General features: G+C 37.2%; 1 protein-coding gene and 1 pseudogene across 2 annotated transcripts in view; both read right to left on the bottom strand.

Moving 5' to 3' along the window:
• Window positions 1-20,118, bottom strand: part of CPXM2 (carboxypeptidase X, M14 family member 2) — a 294,314-nt gene that overhangs the window by 234,936 nt on the left and 39,260 nt on the right. The window lies entirely within an intron of this gene.
• Window positions 3,112-3,230, bottom strand: LOC130456778 (5S ribosomal RNA; annotated as a pseudogene).

The following is a 20,118-nucleotide window of genomic DNA, read 5'->3' as shown; positions in this document are numbered from 1 at the left end:
ACTTCATTTCTTACTATTTCTCTCATCTGTTTTTCCCCCCTACAAAGTTATCAGAGAAATCTTATTAAAGTTCTCCTTGTAATAGTTGAATAATAACTTGGCTTTATGTAACAATTCAATTTAAGAGTAGTATATAACATTCTTTTTAAGAAAAAAAGTTCATATAGACAGCTTAAAAGATTGAAGAGTCAGACCTAAAATTGTGGGAACCTAGGTTCAAATATAACCTGATCAGAGTCAAGATGGCGGCTTAGCAAGCAGCAAAAGTTCAGACCTCGTGGAAGACCCTTCCTTACCGATACAGACTGAATACTCCTAGGGCACCGAAATTCAATCTGGACAACAAGACAGAAGCGGGAAACCCTCCTTCTGGACTCAAATCAAAAGGTACGCCCCCCAAAAGCTGGAAACCGAGAATACTCAGGGCTAAGGGGAAGGCAGAGGGTAGGTCCCAGGACCCCTCCCCCACAACCCAGAACACTGAGCCCCCGGCAGCAGCGGGAACCTCTGAGCAGGCAAAGGTGCTGGTTTGGAGGGTCTACCTTGTGAGCAGTGGGGAGCCGGGCTTGGAGCATCCAGCTTGGACAGCAGGGAGGAAGCCAGGGAGAGATGGGACCTTGGCTGGGTCCCTCCATCCGGCTCCAGCCTCACCTTTGCCTCAGGGCACAACCAGATCAATCCAGCTGAACCCAATTCAATCAGAACTCCTCAGAGTTTAGGGAGGCAGGCAAAGGCACTTGTGGACAGCGGAGAAGCAGCTGGAGAGAACTGGAGAGAGACTGGGCAGCCCAGCCTTCCAGGAGTCTTCAGAGCCTCAGAGCTTCATACCACATACAGCCCAACCCACCTGAACTCAATCCAATCAAAAGCCTCCAGAGGACAGGGAAGCTAACATTCCTCCCCTAGAGACTGTACCAAGAGATCTGACAAAGCTCAAAAAGGAGCCCCAAAACCAAACAGCCCCAAAACCAAAACAAAATGAAAGGAGCAAGAGCACAGCCAAATACGAGGAGCAAAGAAGGGATAAACTCGAGCAAACAACAGAAAAAGAAGAAAGAAATTACAATAGACAGCTTCTGCACAGGTAACGAGCAAATAGCGAATGAAACAGAGGGGGAGGGGCCAGCAAAGGAAAAATCAGAAATCCCAGCAAATTGGATACAGGCTTTGGAAGAACTCAAAATGCAATTCAAAACACAATTAAGAGAGGCTGAAGACAATTGGGAAAAGAACTTAAAAACTAAGATAAGTCATCTGGAAACAGAAAATACTGTCTTGAAAGCCAAAATCAACCAGCTGGAAAATGAGGCAAAGGAGATGGAAGATGAGGCAAAGCATTTGAAAGATGAGGTGAAGAAGATGAAAGATGACCTCCAAAGAAAATCCGACCAAAAGGAAAAGGACGACCAAAAAACTAAGGATGAAATCCAGTCTTTAAGAACCAGAATACAACAATTAGAATCGAGTGGCTTCACAAGGCAGCAGGACTCTATAAAACAAAACCAAAAGAATGAAATAATTGAGGAAAATATGAAGCATCTCATTCACAAAACAGACGATTTAGAAAATCGTTCAAGGAGAGACAATTTAAGAATTATTGGCCTACCAGAAGACCATGACAAAAGAATAAGCCTGGACATTATATTACAGGAAATTATAAAGAAAACTGCCCCGAAATCCTTGAACAAGAGGGAAAAGTGGAGATTGATAGAATCCACAGATCACCTCCTGTACTTAATCCCCAACTGACAACACCCAGGAATGTTGTAGCCAAATTCAAGAACTATCAGACCAAAGGAAAGATATTACAAGCTGCCAAGAAGAAGTCATTCAGATACCAAGGAACCACAGTGAGGATAACTCAGGATCTGGCTGTATCCACACTGAAAAAAAGAAAGGCATGGAATACGATATTCCGGAAAGCAAGGAAACTAGGTCTATAACCAAGAATCAACTACCCAGCAAAACTGACTATATTCTTACAGGGGGAAGTATGGTCATTCAACAAGATAGAAGAATTTCAAGAATTTGTAAAGAAAAGACCAGACCTGAACAGAAAATTTGATGTCCAAGCACAGAACTCAAGAGAATCATCAAAAGGTAATTAAAAAAGAGGGGAAAAAAGAAAATAAAAAAATTTTAAGAGACTCAATAAGTTAAAATGATATGTATCCCTATAAGAAAAGAGGTCATTGGTAACTCTTAAAAACTGTTGTTATTAGCTGGGCAGCAAAAAGAAGTATACTTAGAGGGAACAGCAACAAACTGTATAGGATGAAAGGACAAGACATAAATAGGTATATAGATATATGCATGCAAATCTAACCTGAGACACTTCCTAACTGTATGACCATGCTCCTAGTAGGAGTTTCTTTGTATTTTTTCTTTGATTTCAACGGCTTAAAGGGGATGACCTGCCAGCCGCGGTGTGCTGACCGGGTGTTTGTAGGGCAGGCAATGTTTGGGACACCTTTTCTAGTCCCCTCCCTTGATTAGGGTGAGCAGTGCTGTCCTAGAGAGGGCTGCTCAGTCGCCCAGGATGCTGCCGAACATCCCTGCTGCCCACAGGGCTGAGCGACCACTGGTCCATGGGCCGCCTACGTGCAGGATCCTGACTACAACTGCCAGTCCACCTGTTGCGTCGTCACTCCCTCATCGCTGCAGGTCTTGAAGAGGGTGGACGGGGTTAGGATAGATGAGTGTGTACAAAGATACTTGTGCGTGAAAGAGATTTAAGTGGAAAAGGCCCTAAGCACTCCACAGTGCTTTGCTGCGTCGCCATCTCAGCTGTTGAACCTTCTTATTGGTTTCTTCCGTCTGTTCAGCTGAAGCAGTCTTCACATGCTGGGTGAGCAAAGCCCTGGTTCACCAGGGGTCGACGACCCGATGGCTACCCTCATAAGGTTTGGCTGGCCTGTCGAAGCCTTTGTCCGGGGTGTGGCCATTACCACATGCTAGCAGCTACTGGGAGCCACAAGTGAGAGCTGGGGGTCAGGTGGGGGTCAGAGGCTGGAGAGCTGCCCTAAGAGGGCACGACAAGCCCTCCTTACCAGAGATACTACCCCTCCCTGAGCACCCCATACATCCCAGAAAGGGGGGGGGGTTTGAAAAAGCCTACAGCACCCGGTATTCCCAGGAGATCTTCCATGCAAGTACTAACCAGGCCCGACCCTGCTTAGCTTCAGAGATTAGACGATATCGGGCACTTTCAGGGTGGTATGGCCGTAGACTGTGACCCTGCACAAGTCACTTAACCTCAATTGCCTAACCTTTATTGCTCTCCTGTCTTAGAACCAAAATTGATTCTAAGGCAGAAGGTAAGGGTTTAAAGAAAAGAAAAAAGCTCATATTTATTCCAAATGATTTAAAAATTCTTTCTATAATCATGCCTCTAGTTTTGAAGAAAGCACATCCTTTGATCACTGAGATCCTGTGGGTGAAGAAAAGAAATATAGAAAACTATTTCAGCAAAATGTTCTAAATAAATATTAGAGAGTCAGAGTCAAGGTGGTGGCCTAGAAGGAGCAGAAGTTCAGACCTCTGAATACCCTTCCTTACCGATCACAAACTGAATACTCCTACAGGACTGAAAATCAAACCTAACAACAAGACAGAGCAAAGGAACCCTCCTGCTGGACTCAATTCAAAAGGTACACCATCCCCCAAAGCTGGAATCTGAGAACACTCAGGTTTAAGGGGAAGGCAGAAGGAAGGTCCCAGGACCCCGTCCACCTAGAGCACTGAGACTCCAGAGGCAGCGAGAACTTCTGGGTGGGCAAAGGTGCTGGTCTGGAGGGTGTACCTTGTGGGCAGGGCTGTGACAACCGCAGAGTGTCGAATACAGATGGCGGGGAAGGAGCTAGAGAGGGAGCATAGAGCTGGCAGCCTGGCCAGAGCTGTGGAGATCCTCCATATTTGCTCCAGCCTTACAGGAGGTTTTGGCCTCAGAGAACACCCAAGCCAAGCAAGCTGAATTTAATCCCATCAAGTCTTCAGAACTCAGGGAAATCCAGGCTGCACCCCGCTCCCTCATTGACTGATGGACTTTAATCCAATCAAAAGCCTCCAGAGGACAGGGAAGCTCAAACCTCCAACAACCCTCCCTCAGAGCCTGCACCTAGAGATCTTCTGTCAAAGTTCCAAGAGGGGAGACTGACAGAAGCCCCCAAAACCAAAAAATGAGAGTAGCAAGAGCATAGAGAAATACAGGGATCAAAGAAAGGGTGGGTATAAGAAAAAAAACAGAAAAAGAAGAAAGAACTTACAATAGAGGGCTTCTATACAGTGAATGGAATAGAGGGGGAGGGATCAGCAAACGATAAATCAGAAATCCCAGCAAATTGGATACAGGATTTGAAATGACTCAAAATGCAATCAAAACACAATAAAGGGAGGCTGAAGACAACTTTAACAACAAGATAAGTCATCTGGAAACAGTGTTTTAAAAGCAAAATTAATTAGCTGGAAAATGAGGCAAAGGAGATGAAAGATGAGGTAAAGAGGATGAAAGATGACCACCATAGAAAATCCGACCAAAAGGAAAAGGACGACCAAAAAGCCGGGGAAGAAATCCAGTTTTTAAGAACCAGAATAAACAACTAGAATTAAGTGACCTCACAAGGCAGCAAGACACTATAAAAAAACCCAAAAGAATGAAAAAATTGAGAGAAATATGAAGCATCTCATTCACAAAACAGAGGATTTAGAAAATCCTTCGAGGAGAGACAATTTGAGAATCATTGGTCTACCAGAAGACCATGACAAAAGAAAAATCCTGGACACAATACTACAGGAAATTATTCAAGAAAACTGCCCCGATATTCTAGAACAGGAGGGAAAAGTGGAGATTGAAAGAATCCACAGATCACCTCCTGTACTTAATCACCAAAGGACAACACCCAGGAATCTTATAGCCAAATTCAAGAACTATCAGATCAAAAAAAAATATATATTACCAGCTTCCAATAAGAAGTCATTCAGATACCATGGAACCACGGTGAGAATAATGCAGGATCTGGCTGCATCCACACTGAAGGACCGAAAGGTGTGGAATATGATATTCCAGAAAGCAAGGGAACTAGGTCTATAACCAAGAATCAACTACCCAGCAAAACTGACTATATTCTTACAGGGGAAAGTATGGTCATTTAACAAAATAGAAGAATTCCAAGAATTAGCAAAAAAAAAGACCAGACCTGAACAAAAAAACTAATGTCCAAGCACAGAACTCAAGAGAATCATCAAAAGGTAATTAAAAAAGAGGAGAAAAAAGAAAAAAATTAAGAAACTCAATAAGTTAAAATGATATGTATCCCTATAAGAAAAGAGGTCATTGGTAACTCTTAAAAACTGTTATTACCTGGGCAGCAAAAAGAGGTATACTTAGAGTGAACAACAACAAGCTGGTACTATGAAAAAAATAAAATAAAATTGACAAAGTACTAGTCAGTCTAATTAAAAAAAGGAAAGAAAAAACCAAAATTGACAGTATCCAAGATGAAAAGGGAGACCTCACCTCAAATGAATAGGAAATTAAGTCAATCATTAAAAACTACTATGCCAAAGTATACGACAAAAAATATGGAAATCTAGGTGATATGGATGAAAACTTACAAAAATACAAATTGCCTATATTAACAGAGGAAGAAATAAATTACCCAAGCCAGGATACAAGTAAAAAGACTCCAGCAAGTGATCAGAAGGGTTATTCACTATAACCTGGTAGGATTCATACCAGGAATGTAAGGATGGTTCAATATTAGGAAAACCATCCACGTAATTGACCACATTAACAAGCAAACCAACAAAAATCACATGATTATCTCAATAGATGCAGAAAAAGCCTTTGATAAAATACAATACCTATTCCTATTGAAAACACTAGAAAGTATAGGAATAGAAGGGCTTTCCTAAAAATAATAAACAGTATGTATCTAAAACCATCAGCAAATATCATCTGCAATGGGGTAAACTAGAAGCCTTCCCAATAAGATCAGGAGTGAAACAAGGATGCCCATTGTCACCTCTATTATTTAACATTGTACTAGAAACACTAGCAGTAGCAATTAGAGAAGAAAAAGAAATTGAAGGTATTAGAACTGGCAAAGAGGAAACCAAGCTATCACTCTTTGCGGATGATATGATGGTTTACTTAAAGAATCCTAGAGAATCAACCAAAAAGCTAGTCGAAACAATCAACTATTTTAGCAAAGTTGAAGGATACAAAATAAACACAAATAAGTCATCAGCATTTCTATATATCTCCAACCCAGTTCAGCAGCAAGAATTAGAAAGAGAAATTCCATTTAAAATCACCCTAGACAAAATAAAATACTTAGGAATCTATCTGTCAAGACAAACACAGGAACTATATGAACACAACTACAAAACACACTGCACACAATTAAAACTAGATCTAAACAATTGGAAAAACAGATTGCTCATGGGTGGGATGAGCTAACATAATAAAAATGACAATCCTACCCAAATCAATCTACTTATTTAGTGTCATACCCATTGAACTACCAAAAAACTTTTTTACTGAATTAGAAAAAAAAAAAAAACCATAACAAAGTTCATTTGGAAGAACAAAAGATGAAGGATATTCAGGGAAATCATGAAAAAAAATGCAAAGGAAGGAGGTCTTGCAGTCCCAGATCTCAAACTATACTATAAAGCAGTGGTTATCAAAACAATTTGGTACTGGCTAAGAGACATAAAAGAGGATCAGTGGAATAGATTTGGGGTAAACAACAGGAAACATCGTAGGAGAAAAAACACCAAAGAAAAACAAGTGCTTGAATACATGGGTCGAAGTGATATGGTTGGGGATGTAGACTCTAAATTAATATCCTAGTGTAAACACCAACATGGAAATAGGTTCATCAGGGACACAAGTAATACCCAATGAAATTGCATGTTGGCTGGGGGAAGAGTGAGTGGAGTGGAGGGAGGGAAATAGTGTGATTATTGTAACCAAGGAATAATGTTATAAAATGACTAAATAAACTTATTCAAATGGAAAAAAACAATACCAAAAAATAAAAGCAAAAATAAATAAATAAATATTAGAACTACATAATATTTGTTACACTTATTGTTCAGACTCTTTTTCTATTTATGTTTTGTTTTACATGATCCCAGTTGAAATTTTTCTTTATAGAGGTATTAGAATGGCTTACAATTTCCATCTCCAGCTCATTATTATTATTTAGGTAGTTTTTATTGGTAGGTGGTAAGGAGAGGAGGAGTCCTGGGTCTATACTACCTCCATGTTTACCTGGAAGTCCCAAATATGAGTCTTCCTGACTCTAGTCCCAATACTATTTATACTCCTTTACCTGGTTGCCCATTTCATAATATGTTCTGGAAGAAACAAAAAACAAAAATACTACCAAACATTAAATTTTCACTTTCTTAAAAATAATAATTATTCTCAAAATGCATTATACCTTAAAAGAAAGAAAACTTTATCTATAAAATTAGTATAATCAATATTCTATTGACTAGTTTCTACAAGGTTTAGTAGTTGGGATTCCCTTTTCTATTGAGCATGATAAACTAGATTCATGCCTTTCTTTTCATGGGGCATAGAAATATTGTTCTCAAAACACTCTTCAGTAAACTCTAGCTCTTTAGACTGAGGAAATGTTTTTAGAATGTTCCCCTAGTACATCAGCAATGAATGATGTCTTTGAATAATTAAAATATCATATATCAAATGCTAAATGCAAAAAATAAGATTTTTCTTCCTGAAAATCATTTAGCTATGTATTATGACAAGTTATGCTCCATGAAATGAATGTAGTTCATTAATACATTTTTTCCATTGCTAAATATTCAATTAAATTGTAAATCCACAAGAGTTCATGACCATATGTTATCATATCTTCCTAATATCTAGGAAGGAGAGTGATGATAAGCTAACACTATTGAATGTTGTACATACACAAACATCATCAAAGAGTAAATGAATTAGTTCTCAACTCAGATCCTTCTTTGAACCATCACTCACAGCAATTTGCAACAGAAGTAATATCTCTTAGGAGTTTTCTAAGGCTATAATTGTCCATGGCACTGAATACTTCTGTGCAGAAAGATTCATCATGCCTCCTATCAATAAGAAATGGAGAAATGCCAACTGGTACTTTCCAAGGAGACTAGTACCACAAAATCTAATTGGGTGTTAACTTTTCTGGAACCTTGCAGGGTGTCAATGCTAGGCTCTAGACTGCATCAGTGGAACAGCATTTTGGCAGGACAACTAAACCAGATTTATCCCATACTTGTTGCACCTTGGCATTGTGCCCTCTAGATCCTCCTGGTGAGAGTTTGGTGAGCCTTGCTCACGTTCTGGGTATTCAGTCACTGGACTAAGACAGAGTTGTCTGGTGAATGTTTTCAGAAAAGTAAAGTTTATTTATGAAGTTATAAAGCCCTTGGTGCACTGTCAAGTGAGCATAGTTGGCAAGGTGTACTTTTTCCTTAACACAGTTAAGTGGTTTGTAAGGAGACCTGGCTGTCAGACTATTATGCAAGACTGACCTACTGTAGCATTCCATCCTTGTTCTTCCATCTAGAGTGTCAGATTCAACCACAGGGCCCAGTACATCTGACTGGCAAGTGAGAGTCACCCATCATACTCCTCTTTAGTTACCTTTCTGCCATGAGATTAAGAATGTACCACATGAGCTGCATCCCTTTTTTCCATCTTTATTTTTCTGGAAATGGTAATCAAATCCACACTACAATTTGTGGAAAGGAATGTTAAAGAATCACTCCATGATTCCGTTCACCATTTTTATAACTTTCCAGAACAAAGCATTTCCCCTTAGCTACCACATAATAATAGCTAATATTTATATAATACCATCTCTCTCCTCTATGAATTTTTTTAAACCCATATCTTCTGTCTTAGAATTAATACTGTAAATTGGTTCTAAAGCAGAAAAAACATAAGGGTTAAGTGACTTGTTGAGGTCATGCAGCTAGGAAGTGTCTGAGTCCATATTTGAACCTAGGACCTCCTATCTCTAGAACTTGCTCTCAGCCCACTATGTCACTTACTCTACCCTACTCTAGGAACTTTTGCTGGTTGTCTGACATTCCTGGAAATCTCTCCTTCCTCATCTTGGTCCCTTGGATCCCCAGGTATCATGCAAGATTCAGCTAAAGTCTTACCTTCTATAAGAAACCCTTCCCAGTCCTCCTTTGCTTTTAACTTCTGAGGTTATTTTCAATTCATAAATCTTGTTTGTACATAGTTGTTTTCCTTTCATCTCTCCTGATCTGAGTTCCTTGAAAGCTGGATTTGTGTGTGTGTGTGTGTGTGTGTGTGTGTGTGTGTGTGTGTGTGTTTCTTTGTATTTCAAATGTTTGGCACAGTGTGGTTGTCATTGAGTTGTTTCCAGTAGCATCCAACTCTTTGTGATCCCTTTTGGGGTTTGCCATTTCCTTTTCTAGCTCATCTTATAGATGCGGAAATTGAGGCAAACAGGGTTGAGTGACTTGCCCAGGGTCACCCAGCTAGTAAATGTTGGAGTCAAGGTTTGTAATTGTGAAGAGATGTCTTCCTGAGTCCAGGCCCTGTACACTATCTGCTTTACCACTCAGCTGCCTCCATCTGGTATACTGTAGGTGCTTATTAAGTGCTAATTAACCAACTACTTCATATTCAACAAATATTTTAGTTTGTTGCTGAATTACAGAAAAATAATTACTATCCTTAAGGAGTCTGGTCAAATAGAGGCAAAAGAAATCTATAGATAGTTATAATGTGCTAGTGATGATGAACCTTTTAGAGACCAAGTGCCCAAACAGCAACCCTCACATTTCATGTGAGCCGCCCCTTTAATACAGACAGGAGAAAGAGGAAGTGCTCCCATTGGACTATTGGGCAGGGGAGTGAGTGATGAGAGAAATGTCCTCAGGTTCAATGGAGAGGGGGTGGGAAACAGCCCCTTCCTGCCTCTGTGCCATGGGTTCACCAACACAGCAATATGCAATATCTCATAAATCTTTATGTGAGAACCAAGAAAGTTTATAACAATCTAGGAGAGCAGGAACGATGTACTTTAAAATGGATACAATTAGTTTTATGTCAGACTAATTTTGAAATAAGTTAGTCTATAGAGGTACTCCATAAAATATTAATAATATATAGAGAGAGAGTTTGACATCTAAATATATCCACCTATATGTAGAGTATACATATACACATGTATATATACATATATCATATATGTTTCACAAAATAGTCAATAGTCATATGAAGAGTGCCATGAATCATTCATTAAAGAAATGCAATTTTTTGTGTGTTTTTACCTCAAACCTAGTGAATTTTACAAAACAGAATAATTCAGTGTTGTAAAGGTTGCAAGAAAATTAGCATTACTATATTGGTGGTGGAACTGTGCCTTAGTCTAGCCATTCTAAAAAATTGAATTGGAGAGAGGTTATTAAACTTTCAAACTTTTGACCCAGAGATTCCTCTACTAGGTATGTATCTCAAGGGATTAAAAACAGAAAGAAATGCCCTACAAGGACAAAAATCTTCATAGCAGCATGACTTCTAGTAGCAAAAAATGGAAAACAGCATCGATGTCCATCATTTAAGGAATGATTAAACAAACTATGGCATGTGAATATAATGGAAGTTTAATATGTTATAAGAAAAGATTAATGTAAATATAAAATATGCTCTCTTCTTGTGGTCCTTTTCACAGGGAGAAGTTAATGATGAAAAGAACAGAAAAAGTGGCTTTTGTATAAAGGAAGAGATGTATATTAATTATCAAAAGATGTAAGATATTGCCCCTTTTATGGATGAATACTTATATATCTGGTAGAAAATAACTTTAATATATACTGTTTAATTGTATATGAAAAATATAGCTTTCAGATGAGATTTGAACAGTTTTGGAGGGAAAAAAATATCTATGGTCTAGATCTGAGGACCAGATCCTTTGTTCACAAGGTGGAGTAATGCCTTGCTAAGGGGGACAATAAAATATTTATAGAGTCAGAAAATATCTTTTAATTGTTAAAAAGTAGATAAATATGAGTGCAAACAAGCACATTTCAAGGGCACCAAAGAAACAGATTAATGTCAGAAGTTACAGGTCTATAAAGCATGATAGTAAATATTTGAGGCCAGATTTGTACTTGAGAAGAGAAATCTTACTACGTCCAGTCCCTATATTCTATCAGCCTTAGTACCCAGGTGCTTCCAATTGGGACATTGAATGTGCTTAATAAGAGCTAGTTAACTGACTGTTCCATATTCAACAAATAAACATTTTAGTGTATAGAGAGCACTAATTTTCACACTGGGAAATTATATACACATTTAGAGATTGAGGTGTGACTTTAAAAAGTACTTTTCATTGGGAAAATGTAGACAGTTGTGACTTTTTTGAAAAAAAATGATGATATTGAATAGACTGGAAATGAAAGAAGAAAAGAATCTGCAAAGAAGACTTGGATAAAGGGAAGGCAGGCTGATAAGCTACATCAGTTAGAAGCAGTCAGACAAGGAAAGGCTTCACCTGAGAGATATATGATTGGTTCGAGAAATAATGTCATTGGTCAAGAACTTCAAATGATAGCTATTGCCTATGACTGCCTCCCTGTGTTGGAGAAAGGTGAAACTTTTCATAAAGGCTGCCATTTCTATTTTAAGGAAGGAAGACAAATGGCAAGCTGTCCTGGGCACTCAAGACAATTTCCCACTTCCCTAACCCCCTCCTTCTTTCAGGATGGTTGGAGGAGGAAGCAGCAATATCAAAGAAGGCAAAGCACTCTTTTGTGGCTTTTTCCATACTACAGCTGCCCCAGTGCTCATCAAAACAGCAAAACTTACCTCAGAACTCACCAGAGATCCTTAAATTTCCTTACAGGGCTATGAGGATTCCCCTCAGTCACAAGTTAATCTCAGCATTCAGACAAGAGTGATAGTCAAAAATGCAAATTATTCTCACCCTTTCTCTGCAATATGTGCTTTAAATTGGAAAATAATGCCAATTAAAAAAAATTTCCACTTGAGAAAATATTTAAGTATCCCAGGAATAGAGACAGGAGGGACTCAGGGAATGAGTCTATTTAGTTTGAAATAGCATTATGTCCTTAACTAGGTGGGGCAGAATAAGGAATGAAACATCTTTTGTGAAGAGCAATTTATGAATAGGGCATATTATCTAATTTATATATACCACTTTAATGTTTGTAAAACTTTATATTTTCTCATATGATCCTCACAGCAAACTCATATCTTAAGTTCTATTATTATCTCCATTTTTCAGATGGGGAAATTGAGGCCCAGAAAAGTAAAATAGCCAACAAGTGTCTTGAGGCAGGATTTGAACACAGATATCTTTGATTCAAAGTCCAGTACTCTACCTACTAGGTTGCTTGTCTTTTTAGGTATATAGGGAATAAAAACTAAGAAACAAGTAAGGGGTGGCTATTCTTATCAAAGAATTTGGACATGTAAACTGATCTTTAAGAAATATAAATTAAAAAAAAACCCACATTGAAATAAGAATGATTACTGCCACTGGTATAAGACTATAGGTTTATAGGGAGTTTTACTTACAATAACTCGTTTAAATTCTTCAACATGAAGCAAGTTCCACAATTATTATTATTATTATTGTTAGTATTATTATTCCCTATTTAAAAGACAAAAACTGAAGGTAGGAGAGTTCCTATGACTTGTACATAATTATATGTCTAGTAAAAGCCTGAAATGGCATTTGATTTTAAGACTACCTAACTCCAAGTGTAGTCCAGGGAAAGATTAAAGCTATGAGCTTAAATGTAAACATATATAAATTGGATAGAAGAAAAAATGAACAAACCTAAGAATAAAAACAGTAGAGTAGGAATATTAACTCTAATTCCTTGTGCTATCACAAATGTTGACAATGTCATATATAGAAAGCATTGCCTATTTTTGCTCTGATGCCAAAAATTTTATATCTTATGTCAATAAATCAGTTCATTTTTTCTGGGCTTCAGAATATCTAGATATGAAATGGAACAAAAACTTCCAGCTCCCAGAATATTAGATAAGTAAACCTTGGTGTGGAAAGTTCTTGGAAGACCAGATTGTTACAGAAACACAACATCCTGAAATGAATGGAATGAACAAAAATGTGTACTACAGCCTTGCAGAGAAACAAGTTTGAAGTCATCTTCATTTCACAATCTCAGGCTGCTACCTACTGCGATATGTACATTTTTAGTGTTCAGTAGTTGACTCTGCAAATCTCTGGACCATAACACACCAGGACTGTATATCCGCCACTATACACTAAAGTGTGACGAAGCTCATGTTCATTGTTTCCATGTCATTATACAGCTCACCCTCTGCTGAACCCTTCTTTATTATCTTCAGTCTTACCTGATATTAAGGTTTTTCCAATGAGTCCTGTCTCCTCATTATATTTGCAAAACATTTAAGCTTCAGATTTAGTATTTGACCTTCCAGTGAATAGTTTGAATTGATGTCTTTAAGTATTGATTGATTTGATCTTACTCTCCAAAGGTTTCTAAAAGCCTTCTCCAGCATCACAATTTTTAAGTTTCAATTCTGTGAACCTCAGTTCTCCTTAAAATCTAACTTTCACAGTCATACATTGCTTCTGGAAAAACCAAAGATTTGAGTACACAGACCTTTGTCAGTAAGGTAATGTCTCTGATTTTTAGCATGCTATCCAGATTTTCCATAAATTTCCTTCCAAAGATCAAGCATTTTATAATATCCCAATTTCAGTCACTATCTACAGTGATTTTGAACTCAAGACTACAAAATTTGACACTGTTTCCATTTCTTCTCCCTCTATTTGCCAGTATGTAATGGGATTAATTGCCAAGACCTTAAAAGTATTTTTTTGTGTGTTAAGCTTTAAGCCAGATTTTACATACTCCATTCCCACTGTCATCTTAATTCCTATATGCCATCAGAATGATATTTAAGATTGTTGATATTTTCCCCTAGTAACTTTTATTCTGATTTTTAAATTTAATTCAACCTGTCTTTTCACATGATATTCTCTGAACATAAGTTAAATTAAAAAAAAATATACTCCTTGTCTAATTTAAGACCAATCAGCTGTTCAACGATCAATTCTAACTGTGGCTTCTTGTCCTGTAGACAAGTTCCTCAGGATAAAAGTAAAATAATCTGATACTTCCCATCTATTTTCAGACTTGCGACATTTTGTTGTGATACACATAGTCAAAGACTTTAAGATAGTCAATGGAGGGAGAAGATCATGTTTCTCTGGAACACCTTTGCTCACTTCACAAAACAATGAATGTTAGCAATTTGGCCTCTAGTTCCTCTGCCTCTTTGAAAACCAGTCTCTTCTTCAGAAAGTTCTAGGTTCAAATATGACTGAAGTTTAGCTTTCAGAATCCTGAATCTTATTGGCATGTGAAAGGGGTGCAATTTTCATAATTTTCTTGCATCACTCTTATTTCTTTTCCCAATTTTTGTTATACCACTTATTTGATTTTTAAAATCCTTTTTGAGGTCCTCCAATAATTATTTTTGGGCTTTAGATTAATTTATAAGTTTCTAAGAGGCTTTGGATATAATAGTACTGATTGTTGTCTTTTTCTGATTTCCTGTTTTAGTCTTCTCTGTCATCAAAAACTTTCTATGTTGAGTTTATTTTTTTTTTGCTCATTTTCCAGCCTTTTTTCCCCTTTAACTTAAAAAACAGTTACAAGTGAGATTTATTCCTGTGGTGAAGGGAACACTCATCCAAGATTCAGGATCTTTGTGCAACTATCCCCAGAGCTAGCTTCAGGGATCTATAAGTTTTCAGTTCTTCCAAGGTGGTAAGATAAGGAGAGGTGATTAATATTCTCCAAGCCTGTGCTCTGGTCTGTGAGTAAGCATAAGCACTCTTTTCTACCTTGAAACCATAACCAGAGTTCCTTGTTGGGGCAACAAGCTGTGGTGTCTGCTAGTGCTCATCTTTGCCCTGGACCAGCAACCCAGGAATGCAACCTGGATCTGTATATAGGCAATGCTATGGAGTCTTGCACCATGACCACCAAAGGGACCCCTGCAATCTCCTTCTGAGCACTTATCTGACCTCCCCACCTTTACCATTTGTGGCAAAGAGCTCCAGAAGCCATTCCTGTTGATTCAGCCCCCACCAAAGTCTATGCTGGTTTGCTGAGGTGAGATTTGTCTTGGTAGACTGCATTCCACTTCAAACTCAGTGTAAAAGATCTTTAATGCTGACCTTCTAAGTTGTTTTGGTCTAAAAAAAGGTTTTACCCTATCTTTTTATGGGTTCTGCTATGCTAGGATTCATTTTGAGGCATTATGTCAAAGTTGTTTGGAGGGTAATTTGGTAGAGATCAGAAGAGTCTGTGTACCTTCTCCCTCATCTTGGCTCCATCCCCAGGTGTTTGGTAATTTGAACATTCTTTGGCATTGCCCTTCTTTAGGATTGGGATGCAAACTGATCTTTTCCAAACTAGTTGCCACTGATGAGTTTTCCAAATTTGCTGGCATATTAAATGCAGCACTTTGACAGCACCATCTTTTAGAATTTTACATTGCTCAGTTAGACTCCATCAACTCTACCAGTCTTACTGTTAGCAATGCTCCCTAAAGCCAATTTGACTACCTTTTTCAGGATATATGGATCCAGATCAGTGTGGTTATTGGTGTTAAGATTTTTCTGGTATAGCTCTTCAGTATATTCTTGCCACCTCTTCTTGATCTCTTCTACTTTGATTAAATCCCTTTTATCATGCCCATTTTTGCCTGAAATGTTTCCTTGATATCTCTAATTTTCTTGAAGAGAGCTTTTGTCTTTGCTATTCTCTTGTTTTCATCTATTTCTTTTGAATTGCTTATTTAAGAGAACCTTGTTTTCTCTGCTAACTATTCTCAGGAATCCTTCACTCAGTTGAGACTATCTTACCCTTTCTCATTTACCTTTTGCTTTCCTTCTTTTCTTAGCAATTTATAAAGGCTCCTGTGACAGTCATTTTGCTTTCTTGCTCTTTTTCTTTGGAATATTTTCTGGTTGCTTCTTCCTATACATTATTATGAACTTCTGTCTAAAGTTGTTCAGGCACTCTATCTACCAGATTTAATCCCTTAAATCTATTCAGCATTTATACTTCATATTCATAAAGGATATTTAAGTCATGCCTATACAGTCTGATGGTTTTCCCTACTTTCTTCAATTGAAGTCTGAATTTTTCAATAAGAAGCTTATGATTTGACCCACAGTCAGTTCCAGGTCTTATTTTAACTCACTATATAAAACTTCTCCACCTTTGACTGCAATTTACCATCTGGTGAGGTCCATGTGTAGAGTCACATTTTGGGTTGCTAAAAAAAAAGTGTTTGCTATGGCCAGAAAGTTATGTTGACAAAACTCTATTAATCTCTGCCCTGTTTTATTTTGTATTCCATGGCAAAACTTGCTTACTATTCCAATTATTATTTTTTTAATTTCCTACTTTAACATTCAAATCCTACATGATGAATGTGACATCTTTTTTGGTGTTATTTCTAGGAGATATTGTAGGTCTTTATAGAACTGATCAACTTTGGCTTCTTTGGCAACAGTGCTTAGGGCACAGACATATTACTGTGCTGTTAAATGGTTTGCCTTGGAATCAAACAGATATCATTCTGTCATTTTTGAGAACCCAGAACTGGTTTTCTCATGTTTTTATTGATTATGATGGCTGCTTCATTTCTTTGCCTTCACCATTATATGCAATGATCACCTGAGTTAAATTCACCCCTTTCTATCCATGTATGTTCACTGACACACACAAGATGTCAGTGTTAAATGTTTCTGTCTCCTATTTGACCACATCCAGCTTAAGTTGGTTCATATGTCTTATATTCCTGATTCATATGAAATACTGATCTTTACAACTTTTGGACTTTCCTTTGGTCACTATATACACGTGCAGCTGAGCTTCCTGTGAGCTTTGGTGCAACTGCTCCTTTAGTACTGGAGCCACTTGTAGTTGCCCTCTATTCTTCTCCAGTACCATGTTGGGCACCTTCCCATCAGAGGGGCTCATCTTCCAATGTCATATCTTTCATCATTTTAATTCTGTCCAAGGGGTTTTCCTGGAATAGATAACTGAAGTCCATTTACTTCTGCAGTGCATCACCTTTTTTGCAGAAGTCTCTAATATGATCTCTCTGCCTTGGCTAATACTGCATAGCATGGCTCATCATTTCACTGTTATACAAGCCTCTCCTACAGAAGACACTGATCAAGGAGGGAAGAGGTATATAGTTGTAGATATAGACATTGATGTATATACATCAATGTGTATGCAAGTACTTATGTGCATGCATATACACATACAAACACATAGATATATTTAATGTTAGGCTGGATGTTGTTTTTAGTAGAAATACATCAGTTGTCATGGAGAACAAGAGATCTATTATCTACCTCCCTTTCCCCCCTACTTTATTAAAGCCTTCTGGGAAAGAAAGGAAAAGATGAATCTTCAGTCCATCAACAGCAATGCTGAGAGCACATTCAGCACCTCTGCATTTTTGCCATTTGTAAATTGAATATTTCAAATTATTAAATTCTTTTCTTTGACTGAGTAAACTTGAAATTTCCTTTTGTGACCTATATTTTGAAGTCAGTTTTAATATTCATTGGAAAATTTCTTTGCCATTAAACTTTTCAGTTCTCTTGATGTCTTTATTTCCTCAAGGTAGATTGCCGACAAAGTGTTTTATTTTTCCTTTGGGAAAGCAGTCTATTCCAGTCTCATCTTAATATTATGATTCATTTTAGGTAATTATGATAGTAAAATAATGCTATAGTTAATCAGAGGTGAGATTTATAATAATCCCAACTCCACAACACATTCTAAAATAGAGAAATAAGTAAAAAGTCTTCTTAGTTATATGAAAATTGTAGTCATTGAGCCCAAATCTTTTTTCTCTCCCATAGCCCCTCACTCAGAGCTTTACTAATTCTTCCTCAAACATATTATTTCTAAAACTTAATATTCTATCTTCTAATCCCCAGAAGAAGAGAAAAAACAAATGAGAAGGGATAAGTGGAGGTACAATTATGAAAGAAGAAATGAAAATTGATAGCCTGACATTTGCAGAAGAAAAAAAAGAATTGCATTATTATGTAATAAAATAATATTTTTCATAGTGATAATTCCAAGTAAATTCTTATATATGTAGATATATATTTGTGTAAATTCAGTATTCTCTGTTTAAAGAGGAAAGGAAAATTGTAATACATTTGGATAAAAGATTTTGAACAAAACTTAATACTATTTTAAAAACTTTTGGTCCTAGATGGGGGAAATTTTGATTAGCTAGCTGGTGTAGTAGATAAGAGTGTAGTTCTGCAGACCAGAAGTCCTGAGTTCAAATCCATCCTCAGATACTTATTGGCTGTGTGACAGGCAAGTCATTTGATCTTTGTCTGCCTTAATTGTAAAATGAAACTAATAATAGCATCAAATAACAAGGTTATTGTGGAGAGAAAATGAGTTATCTGTAAAGTATTTAGGCCAATGCAAAGTATTCCCAGGCCAAAGGTAGTTAACATTACTGTTTTTCTTTTTTTTTATTTATATTTTTTGAAGATCAATTTACATGACCAAGTACCTCTGGTAAGAATAGCCAACTCTTACCTATTTCTTGGGACATGGATAATAGCTCCAAAATTATTAGAATCAAGTATGATAATATTTTAAAATGCTTTTCACAATATCTAGTACATAGTAGATGCGCAATAAAAAAATCTTTAAGCCCTTACCTTCTGTCTTAGAATAAATACTGTGTATTGGTTCTAAGGCAGAAGAGTGGTAAGGGCTAAGGAATGAGTGTTAAGTGACTTGCCCAGCACAGCTGGAAAGTTTCTGAGGCCAGATTTTAACCTAGGACCTCCCATCTCTAGGCCTGGCTCTCAATTCACTGAGCCACCTGCTGCTCCTGCTTAGTACATTTTTGCTTCCTCCCTTCCTTTCTCTATAGCAAATGTACATGTGTAGAATAGGTCACTATTTAACAATGCCCGATAAATATTATCATTAAGAAGAAAGAAAACAATGAAGAGGGCATTTATGATTTAGATCTGGAAGGAAACTTTGACACAATTTTTTTATACCTGGTTTATTCTTTGATTTAATCGATTAATTTACTGATTATTCCAGGTAACCAGGTAAGCTTCACTCAAACATAAATGAGGAAACTGAGTCCAGGAAAAAGAAGGCTTTATTTTTACCCCCAAAGGACACATAGTGGCACTCAAGCCTAGAGTCTAGGTCTTTTGACTCTCATTTAGTACTCTGCATAGATTAGGCCACCAAGGAAAAATTTTTCCTGGACCAGGAAAAGATGGATAGTGAGATGTTGATGTTGATGTTGTTGTTGTTGTTGTTTATGATGATTTGATGTTGATGATGATGTTGTTTTAATGATGTTGATATTGTTGTTGAAGATGATGTTAATGATGTTGTTGATGATGAATATGTTGATGTTGATGATGTTGATGTCGATGATGATGTTGATGATAATGTAGATGATGTTGTAGTCCAATAATTCTTAAACTGTCTCTTTCCCGGATCTATTTTCCAGGTCTGTGATTTGATCAATTAGGTATTTCATATTATCTCCATTTTTTAATTCTTTTGATTTTGTTTTATAGACTCTTTCTGACTTGTGAAGTTATTTGTTTCTAGTTTTTCGATTCTAATTTTCAAAGACTGAATTTAATCCCTTGCTTTTTTGGTCATCCTTCACCTTCTGGTCTATTTTTCTTTGTAGATCATCCCAGATGTTCTTATAAGTTCCCAGATGACTTATTTTGCTTCTTCAAGTTCTTTTTCCAATTGTCTTCAGCCTTTCTTAATTGTTTTTTGAATTGTGTTTTGAGTTCCTCCAAAACCTGAGTCCAATTTGCTGAAGTTTCTGTGTTTTTGCTTGGTGTTCCTTGGCCCTTCTCTGTTCCCTTTGCTCTTTGTTCCTTATCTGGATAGAAACTCTTGATTATATTTCTCTTTTTCTTTTGTTTACTCATATTATTTTCCTTCTCCCCCCAACCCCCTTTTTTGGCTGTAATCTTACTCCTC

Source organism: Monodelphis domestica, chromosome 1, assembly GCF_027887165.1.
Source record: "Monodelphis domestica isolate mMonDom1 chromosome 1, mMonDom1.pri, whole genome shotgun sequence".
Taxonomy (NCBI): Eukaryota; Metazoa; Chordata; class Mammalia; order Didelphimorphia; family Didelphidae; genus Monodelphis; species Monodelphis domestica.
Note: the sequence above shows the minus strand (reverse complement) of the source record. Positions and strands in the feature narration are given on the sequence as shown.